The sequence below is a fragment of the Aythya ferina genome, assembly GCF_964211825.1.
Source record: "Aythya ferina genome assembly, chromosome: Z".
Taxonomy (NCBI): Eukaryota; Metazoa; Chordata; class Aves; order Anseriformes; family Anatidae; genus Aythya; species Aythya ferina.
This window is the reverse complement of record NC_140299.1, coordinates 40,896,989-40,907,701: the sequence shown is the minus strand read 5'-3', so window position 1 is coordinate 40,907,701 and position 10,713 is coordinate 40,896,989.

Sequence of the window (10,713 nt, the reverse complement as noted above, 5' to 3'; positions counted from 1 at the left end):
ACAGGGAACTTACTATATGGTAAGTCACTAAGTAACATTAGCATGATTTGTCCTCTTGATTCATGCCATGAAGCATCTTACTTCTCAAAGTAACAACCCAGTGTGATTAGGTTTTCTTTCTTATGAAACGAAAAATAAAAAATTGGTGACCCTTTGTCTAGAGCATTTTAAAATTATTTATAATACTGCGTGGCCTTGACAGTAGTACATGTTTTTGTGCCACTGGCAAGTAGAAACATACTATTGCATTTATTGAATCTGCAGTATAATTAAATTATTCAATGCCAGTGTACATCCTTGGATTACCAAATATTTAAAATTTCCACATATTGAAAAATGATTATTTTACATTTCTTACCTTGTTTTTAATGTGGTGACAATATTTTGTAAATAGCGGATAACCTTATTACCTGTTTGTTCTCTACGTTTTCAAAGGTATCTGTTTAAACTATTCAAAGAATATGTTAATGATTCATGGCAGACAGTTCTAGGCTGATTCTTGGTTTCTTCCTGACAGAATTCTGTAGAATTCTGTTTAGCAATTTCTTCATGTATTTTCACCTATATTAAACTTATTTATCTACAGACCTCACAGCACTTGAACTCCAGGTCCTTCAGTCAGTTCAAGTCCTGTCAGTTGAGGTGTGTAACAAGGACCAGAACTCACATAATGGTCATCTGTATGTGAAATTGTCCCTCTTTTAAATTTTGCTTCCACTGGGCAACCATCTGTAGTTGAAAGAATGAGTATTAAAAAATGCATGATGTTTATCTTGTCATAGGCACGTGAAGTTGCTCAACTCGACTTTGTATCTCTTAATCTACCTTGTTGCCTGTTGAAATCTCCAAGACATGTCCACAGGCTGGCCATACATTATTTGGGAAATTATAGCAAAAAGGAAGGGAATCTTAGGAATTGAATTGAGGTACCAGAACATTAAATGCATGCTAAAGTTTTGCTATTTAAGTAGTTTGGCCAAAGGGAAGGGGAAGGGGAAGGGGAAGGGGAAGGGGAAGGGGGAGGAGGGAGATGCACAGCACAATTGCTAACCTCCAGCCTCGGATGCCCAGCCAATCCCCAAGCAATGGCAGAGCCCCCCACAACCAACTCACCCCAGTTTTATTGTTCAGCATAACACCATATGCTATGGGATGTCCCTTTGGCCAGTCTGGGCCAGCTGTCCTGGTTTTGTCCCTTCCCAGCTTCTTGTGCACCCCCAGTCTCCTCAAAGGGCAGCATGAGGGGCTGAAAAGTCCTCTGCTCTTTGTAAGCACTGCTCTGCAACAAGTGCAACATCATTGTCTTATAAACATGGTTTCACATGGCACCATACCAGCAACTATAAAGAAAGTTAACTCTAGCCCAGCCAAACTAGAAAAGAGACACAAAAGATATAGTGAAAATGACATTTTTCAAACTGAACAGCACAGGTGTCTGGTGACCACCATGCAAAAGAAATAATAGGTTCATAAGCTGTGGTATGGCATCATGCATGCATTTTGTATTATTGAATCATTTGCTTGGTTATATATCCAGGCTAATCAACCTATTTTCTTGGAAATTAAAGTCCTCATCCAATTCCAGAATGAGATTATTTGGAGCTAACTTGCAGACCTTTGTGCTGCTGTTCAGTACTCAAATGACTTTTGGTGTTTTGGACCTAAGAATTTAGGGTCTTGTCTCCAATTTCATGCCTTTGCTGAATTCATGTTGATTTGTGCCTCAGAATTTGCTTTAGCATTCTCCTGATTCCATCTTCTACTTCTCCTAGTACAGCATAAAAGCCAACTTTCAATTTCCAAAAGCAGAATGTGCTCCCAATGTCAACAGGACTTAAGCCCAAAACCTACCTTAACCTTCTATTTTGTTGTCGTTGTTATTGTTTAATCACTTATTTTATTTTATTTTTTTAATACATGTAACATGTTTATACGGCATAAAATACAGCACATAATGCATCAATAATACACGTCTATCATACAGATACTGTAGTACAACATAATGCATGTCTCTGACTACTTGCACTGAAAATCTTCAGGAAGTCTTAGTTTCAACAGAACATAATTCATTGTATTTTGTCCTTATTCCTTGTTTTATTTTGTCAAAACTGCAAACTTCATGTACACTTTTTTGTAGACTTACAATTCTAAGACGTAAACATTGCTATGAAATTGAAGAGTAGATTTTTAAAGTAGTGTAGTATTTCATTTTTTGTCTGTCCTAGAGGAATATTTTAGCTGAAGGAAAAGACATTTAAAAATATATTTGTTGATTTTCATAAAACCAGAAGATGGCAGCAAGTGTTGCCTAGAATTTTGTTATCACTACACTACTTCACACCTTCAGAGCAAATCAATATCCTTTGTAATGCAAGCATTTGCTTTGAATGTGGTGTGTGACAGAAAAGAGCTGATTTACATTTGCATCAGTAGCATTATTCTTACACAGGGAAGTAAGGAGGCTAATCCATTTCAAACAGATTTATCCATTTGAAAAGACTAATGCTGTGAGGGGCTGTCAGTGTGCATACGCCAAACAAATAATGCAATGATCTGGCTAATACATTCACTGATAATACAAAACCACACATATAATGATGTTTTGTTTTGTTTTTCTTACAGCCATCTCTGAAGTTTTCCACAGGACATGTTTGGAAGATAGTTTATACTTCTGAATGTACTTCTGACATACCAACAATTGGAAGTATTCATGAGGGCAGAGGATACTTTAGATGCTTATTCCAGGATGGTTCAGAATGAGGGCAGTGCTGCCATGGAGGTTGGTGGGAACACCTAAAACTGAGGTCTGTTTCTCCTCTGTGTACTGGTTACTGGTGTACTGTTCCTAATTCTGCAGAGTGGATGGGAAGATGGCTCAAGATGAGCAACAAACAGGCAAGTAGAGGTGCAGAAGTTTTAACACACTTGTGGAGTTTTATTTCTGGAAATGTGGGAGTAAATACAGACTATACTGTCTATACATTTTTATTAGAATACACTTGCCCACAGAAACTGATAGAAGTAATTGAATGCCCCTTCTGAATATCACACTCCAGTCCACATACTAGAGCAAGTTTTGAGTAGATAGCTCAACAGTTACTGCTGAAGGTTAGAAGAAAAAGTGTTCCCTGTTCAATATAGATAAAAGTGGATCAGAGGAGAGCTGAAAATAATATAATGGACATAACACTTCATAAAATAGTACTTTTGTGATATCAACATCCACTGAAGAGTTTAAATTTGAAGAGCTGTAATATACATGTAGCTATTTTGATATAAGGCCTAATTATCATCAAAACTCACCTGGAAGCCACTCATGATTTTAAAAACCTTCAGTTTTGATTTTTCTTCTTCTATGTCTATAGCCTACTTTAATTTTCTTGTATTTTCTTTTCTAATTTATCTCTTCATGATGCAAGTGGGACATTAGTTTTATACAGCAATGTTTATTCACTGATATAATGATAATGTTTTATACTCCTTTCCTATTAACTTTTAACATTTGATTTGCTTATCTGTGGCTGCTGATAGTCCAACAGCTGTGCATGGAGGGAAAGAAATTAGAGGAAAAAATACGTGAACCTATAATACATATTTTTTGTGTTGCAGTAGCATGTTCAGGAATCTGCTCCACTACCTTCTAAACAAAACACCTGTGGATCTTTTTGATTTCTTTCTCTGTGCAAAGGAAAGAGTAATGGGAAAAAAAAAAAAAAAAAAAAAAAAAGACAAAATATAAACTCCAAGAAGATGTAAGTTGCTGTAATTAATTTACAGTAATCAAAATAAGAAAGTCCAGATTTATTGTATAGTTTTGTATAAGAAAGATTCAACATTGCATTATTTGGGGAATTGTTGGTAAGACTACTGTTAAGGGATCTGAAATGACATCTAAATAGTAAAAGGACAGAATATGAAATTAATGCTTTGAAAAGTGCAGATGTCAAAATGTCTTAAATGAAACTATCATCCATCTATGCTACAAAATTGATCAGCAAAGAAAATGAGTTTTTATATCTACATTTCTTCTGGTCATTTAATACCACTGAAAACAGAATATGGTTTATTTCCAAAATTACTTTTAGTTTAGGAATTTTGACAACATTTTTAGTTGTGCCTGCAATATTCTCATCAACTTTCTGAGTCAGATACAAATTAGGTAGAAATCAGAATTTAAACAGGAAGCAATTACATAATTTTTCTGCTAGATAAACTGCTAAGTTTAATACACTGCTTTTTTGGTTCATGTGACTGGTGAATTTCATGAGAAACTTCATTAGTTTCCTAATAATCTGAGCAGGTTATAATAACGATTTTAAAACAAAGCTGTTACCCCAAGTAAATATGCAGGTTGGAGAACATCTTGCTCTTCCATACCTGGTGTAACTCATCTTCCAAACAGGTCCATCTGGACTGATAACTGGAAGAAGGGTAAAAGAGGAGAATTAACAGTTTTAGTTATTTTTTACAGAAGATGGCCATTTCCAATTGTCTGTGGCTGCTGTCAAATATAAATAAGCATTTAGTGCTTTGTTGGCTAACCCGATTTCTTTAAAAAGGGAAGCATGCTGCTTACACCATGTTGGGTACACAAAATCCATTCATTTACTTGAGATATTTTGTAGTGCTGCTCAATCAACAGGAGAAACCTGAGCTTGGAACTGAGAATGTCAAGTAGTGTCAAGACTCCTCAGATCATAAAGCTGATAACTCTTTGTGTGATTGCATTTGTCTCTTTACGGCTGCTACAGTCTCACGCTTTAACAGCCTTTGACAGAAGAACATACATTATTCAACTGCTGGCACAGCTACACTAGTGTTGTGGCATTTGCTCCTGAGGATGAACAATTCTTTCCAATAATTACATAGTGAAAAAAATATAAATAAAAAAGACCCTGATTTTGAAGGCATATTGCCTCTATCTGAAAAATAAATAAATATACCACACAATAAATGCAAATCAGTGAAGCATAGGAACATCTGGACTGGTGTCCTGACTCTGAGTGGTGAATTATCATGCTTAGTAATGTTTCATAGTTGTTCTCTTTATTTTCTGACTTACTTTATCTGGCTTACTGTATCTTTACTATTGGTACTCTCTAACATAGCTGTTCTTAACCCCATCCAAATAATTTCCTAGTAAACAGTGGAATGTAATACTCTTGAGAGTGATTCACTGCTGTAAAATCAAAATTTCTTGCTAGATTGCTTAACTGGTAGGGAGATAATAATATAAACCAAGGCACCACATCTCTGAATGAATCTGTTATGAAAAGAAGTCTACACAGTAAACTATTTTTACCACCTCAAGAAAACTATTTTTTTGAAAATAATTTTTAAAAACAGTTATAAGATGTAGAAGTTCCATCATATGTATGTCAGTCACTTTGTCTGACTCACAAATTGTTCATTTCTAGCAGCATTATTATAACAAATTTGTCTTCACATAGCCTACAGAAGTACTAAAATTTTAGAGAGCCCCTTTGGCCAATATTAAGCCACTTTCAGATTTTCTCAGTACTGAATCTATCTCAGCATGGAGGCAAGCACTAAGAAAATTATACATTCATTCAAATTTTTCAGCTTCTGCTTTTTTCTTGGCATGAGGATATCTCAGATTTGTAGCCCAAAAGCCAGTAAACACACTTAGTACACCAAAATTCATGTCTTCAGACAGGGACATCCTTCCTCAGCTACAGCCTGACCAAGATTTGCAGCATTTCTGCTTTTTGCCCCCTTTCTCTCTGTCTCTTCTTCAAGTATCTTAATGGTGCTGTGTTCTCTCAGAATGCTATTAAGTATTCAAGCATTGTTGAAGAGCATGAGTGGAGTTGTGCTCTGTAAGTCTATTAAGTTATCCAAAGCCTCAGTGTGGGTATCTTCATCCAGAGGAATGAAAAAACTACCAGTGCACAGTCTGCAAATTTCACTAGCTGATCTTCAGGGAGATATGAGACTTGGTTAAACACAGTGCTTTTCAAAGCAAAATACTTTTGACTATTTTATTTTGTTCCTTTTCATGTATTTTTAGAATGGAAACAGAAGTGGAAGCTTCAACTATTAATTTTTTAGGAGAATCATGGTATGGTCAAACTTCTGAATGACATCATGAGAGAAGTTACACTAATGGAAAATATCTGCTCCTTATCGGGAGCATATATTTCTTTGCAAATTCCTTTTGTTTTATAGCACTCCCACTTTTCAGACTTGTCCTGTGTTTACATGCATTCCTGGCAGTTCCTGCAATCACTTTCTTATAGAAGAACTATTTTCTGTATTTGATTATGAAATCTAGTTAAGCAAGTTTGCATCAATTGGTGCTTAGATACATTCAGTGGCATGACTTTTGGACTTAAGAGAGAATTCATCTGCAGCAGTGAAACTTTACATATTGGTTTGCAAAGATAAGCATGTAAAAAAAAAAAACCATGGGTATATAAGAATATTTAATACTTCTTCAATTTTCCAAAGTTTTTGTATTTGTGTTACTCCAATGTGAGAGAGGGGGAAAAAATATTTTACTTTGATCTGCAGTCTTCCATGTGATACAAATTTCAATATGGCTTTGACTGATGGCATTTATATTGTTTGTATGTACCTCTGAAAGCATTTCACCAAAAGTCAAATTACACTTTGTTCTGGCAATAGATAGAACTACCAGACATAACAGTGTGGAGAATGCAAAATATATCTGTCTGTCCTGATAAGATTAAGACAATCCCATACTTTCTGTGCTGTTCATTTACCAGACTTAATCATTAAAAAAAAAATAAAATAATGCTGATTATGGTCTCACAACTGTCAACAAGTTTGCTTGCAGCTCCAGGAATGAGAAAACCAGTGTTACAGATCCCTTTGACACCCTTGGATTGAAATACGTTCTGGTCATATTTCAGGAATTCGTGGTTCTAATACATATTTCGATGGATTTTTAAGTACTTTACATGCCAAAGACTTAGGAATACATATCATTAAAACTTTACTCTTGTTCAAAATTTCATTTCAACAAGATGCTGATCTTTTCTTCATCTTTGTATATAAAATAAATACAGTATTTGTAAGTCTAAAACAACAATAATAATTTCACAAAGATCTATACCTGAAGGTTGTATCACATGCCTTATGAATTAACACTTCTTATTCATATATGAAAGTGTATATAATGTTGCTTACATGGGAACTTGCCACGTATATCATCTAATTCCAAGCTGAATGTTCCATTTGAATAACAAACACTGAACAATTACATTAATTTTTCATAGCTATTTGAACACCTTTCAACCTTAAATGCAAAGTGAGATAGTGGGTCAAAACTGAAGAAGACTTTGGCTGTTAAAAGTTGTTCGAAGCCCACTGAGCAGGAACTAGGCTGCTGAATAATGCAGACAAGATAATGAAGTGGAGATAAATGATCCCAAGCGGGCCCCTGCTGAGTGCCAGGAGAATATGTTTATATGGTAGATTTATTATCTTAACATCTTTTTGCAGTGACCTCCAATTTAGAGAAAATACCTGAAACATTTATAATCTGTGTGTTTTTATTTGTAACTGCAGGACAACATTCTTATTATTTATCTAGAGCAGCTGTGAGTAGTAGTTTATTGAGGATATAGAACTGGTTTGCTAAATTCTTCTTTCAGGTTAAGTAAAAGTAACTAAAGCAGATTTGGGGTAGGAATCTCTGTCAAATCTGTTCTCGAATAAGCAAGTAAGACCAATCATCTTTAGAGAAAAACAAAAAGCAAGCAAACAAAAACCAGTACCTTCTGCAAAGGTTGTGTTTTGAAGCTTTCTTCTCTTTTCAAAATCAGACCTTACCTTATAAACGTTATTCATGTTGTTTGTTTCATGTCAACATCTACTATTCTGAAAAAGAAAAAAAGAAAGTTTTAAGAAGTAGCTTAGTGCAGGTCATAAAGATATTCATTCAGAATTAACAGGTGCTTTCATGTTTAAATCTGGTAAGCTATTACTGTTACAAGCTACACTATGGGTAATTCACCAGAGGCATTGCAGGGGTAGAAGCTCCTTTACTTCATTCTCTGCAGTACAGTGTGAGTCATACTTAGAAAGGCATTTCAGATTTGGATATCAGCTCCCTATATTTTTCTTTTAGCTCGATACACTCCTTAACATCCACTGCTCTATTTCATTTCCACCCTCAGACAGCTCCTGCATAGATAGGCTTTAATTTTGGAGTCATGCTGTGTAGAGCTGGGAGTTGGATTCGATGATTGTTGTGGGTTCCTTCCAACTCAGGATATTCTGTGATTCTATGATACTGTGAGGTGACTAGCTTGGTGGATGACATGAGAGCAGTTCATTCTGGTTAGCCTGACTTCAGTAAGGTATTTGACACTGTGTCTCTTAACATCCTCATAAATAAGCTGACTAATCATAGAATGATCGAATGGCTTGGGTTCAAAGGGACCTAAGAGATCATTTAACGCCAACCCCTCTGCCAGAGCCAGGGATGCCACCCACTACACCAGGTTGGCCAAGGCCCCATCCAGCCTGGCCTTGGACACCTCCAGGGATGGGGTATCCACCTTCTCTTTGTCTTGGCAATCTGCTCCAGTGCCTCACTGACATTAGAGTGAAGAATTTCCTCCTAATGTCTAAATCTATCCCCTTTTGGTTTAAGATATAATGTACAATGTCTAAATCTATCCCCTTTTAGTTTAAGACCATTCCCCCTTGTCCTATCATTATCTACCTGAGTAAAGAGTCCTTCTCCAGCCTTTTTGGAAAACCCCTTTAAGTATTGAAAGGTCACAAGGAGGTCTCCCTGGAGCCTTCTCTTCTCCAGGCTGAACAGCCCCAGCTCTCTCAGCCTTTCTTCATAGGAGAGGTGCTCCAGCCCTCTGATCACCTTTGTGGCCCTCCTCTGGACTCGTGCTTATAAGTCCACTTCCTTCTGGTGCTGGGGGCACCACACCTAGATGCAGTACTCCAGGTGGGGCCTCATGAGGGCAGAGCAGAGGGGGACAATCACCTCCCTCCACCTGCTGCCAACTCCTCTGCTGATGCAGCCCAGGGCGCACTTGGCCTTCTGCTGGCTCATGTTGAGCTTTCCATCCACCAGAACCCCCAGGTCCTTCTCTGCAGGGCTGCTCTCAATGAGTGCTTCTCTCAGTCTGTGCTCATGTCCAGGACTGCCCCAGCCCAGGTGCAGCACCCTGCACTTGGACTTCTTGAACCTCATGCAGTCACATGGGCCCACTTCTCCAGCCTGTCCAGGTCCCTTTGAGAGGCATCTCTTCCTCCTCTGGCATCAACTGCACCACCCAGCTTGGTGTCATCTGCACACCTGCTGAGGGTGCACTCAGTCCCATCGCCCATGTCGTTGATGAAGGTATTGAAAAGCACCAATCCCAAGACAGACCCCTGAGGTACACCGCTCGTCACTAGTGTCCACCTGGACATAGGGCCATTGGCCACCACAGAAGGCCACCAGACTGGTCAGGCATGATTTGCCCTTGTTGAGGCCATGCTGGGTGTTCTGGAGCACCTCCTTGACAGGACAGGTTAGATTATGGGGCAGTGATCTAACAAAATGTTGCCCTTGGGGAGGAATAACTCCATGCCCAAGTACAAACTGGGGGCCACTCAGGTGGAAGCCAACTTGCAGAAAGGACCATGGGACATTTTGGTGAAAACCAAGTTGGACATGACCCAACAGCCTCCAGAGCTGCCGTAAGTAGAGCACTGGCAGCAGTCTGAGGCAATCCTTCACTTTTCAGCACTGGTCAGTCACGTGTAGAGGTTTTATGCGGCAAGGTTTTGGTAGCAGGGGGCTGCAGGAGTATTCTATGATTCTATGATGCTAAGACTCCAGAAGCTGCCCCATGCCAGGTAAGAACCAGTTTCAGACGGCTCCAAAGGGACTCACTAGTGTCCAGGCTGAGCCTATAAGCACTGTTGTTTGTACCTCTATGACAGCATATTTAAGAAAGGGAAAAAAACTGCTGTGCAACAGAAGCTGGGAGAGAGGACCAGGAAACAGCCCTGCAGCCCCCTAGGCCAGTGCAGCAGGAGGGCAGGAGGTGCTCCAGGCAGGCAGCAGCAGTTCCCCTGCGGGCTGTGCAGGGAGAGGCCCCTGGTGGAGCAGGCTGTCCCCCTGCAGCCCATGGGTCCCACATGGAGCAGATCTCCACGTTGCAGCCTCCCCATGGGTGGAGGAGCCCCCGGTGGAGCAGGTGGATGTGGCCTGGAGGAGGCTGCGGCCCATGGAGAGCCCCCGCAGGAGCAGGCCCCGGGCCGGAGCTGCAGCCCGTGGAGAGGAGCCCCCGCAGGAGCAGGGGTCTGGGGGGAGCTGCTGTTTGTGGGGGACCCGTGCTGGAGCAGTTTGCTCCTGGGAGATGGATGGACACCATGGTACAGACACAATGCGGCTATCATAGCCAATCCAAGCCATAGAGGAAAGAGACTGTGATGATAACTTTCCCATTTTTCATTAAATTAAGGTTATCGTATCGAGAATTGTTTTTCCTTTTAGACACTGCAAGCTTTAGGAGAAGGCAAAAACTCCAACAGTAGCAAAAACCTTAGATAGAAGGTTGATAAGTGGGAATGTTACCCGAGGATGGCTCAGAGAAAAAGGTGGAAAAATTTTGTTTAGGAAAAGAGGTTCATATAGGGCCGGTCACCTTCAGGACGAGCACACTCTTAGAAGTCCAGCCTTGCTTTAAGGCCTTTGAGATTTAAGGCCTT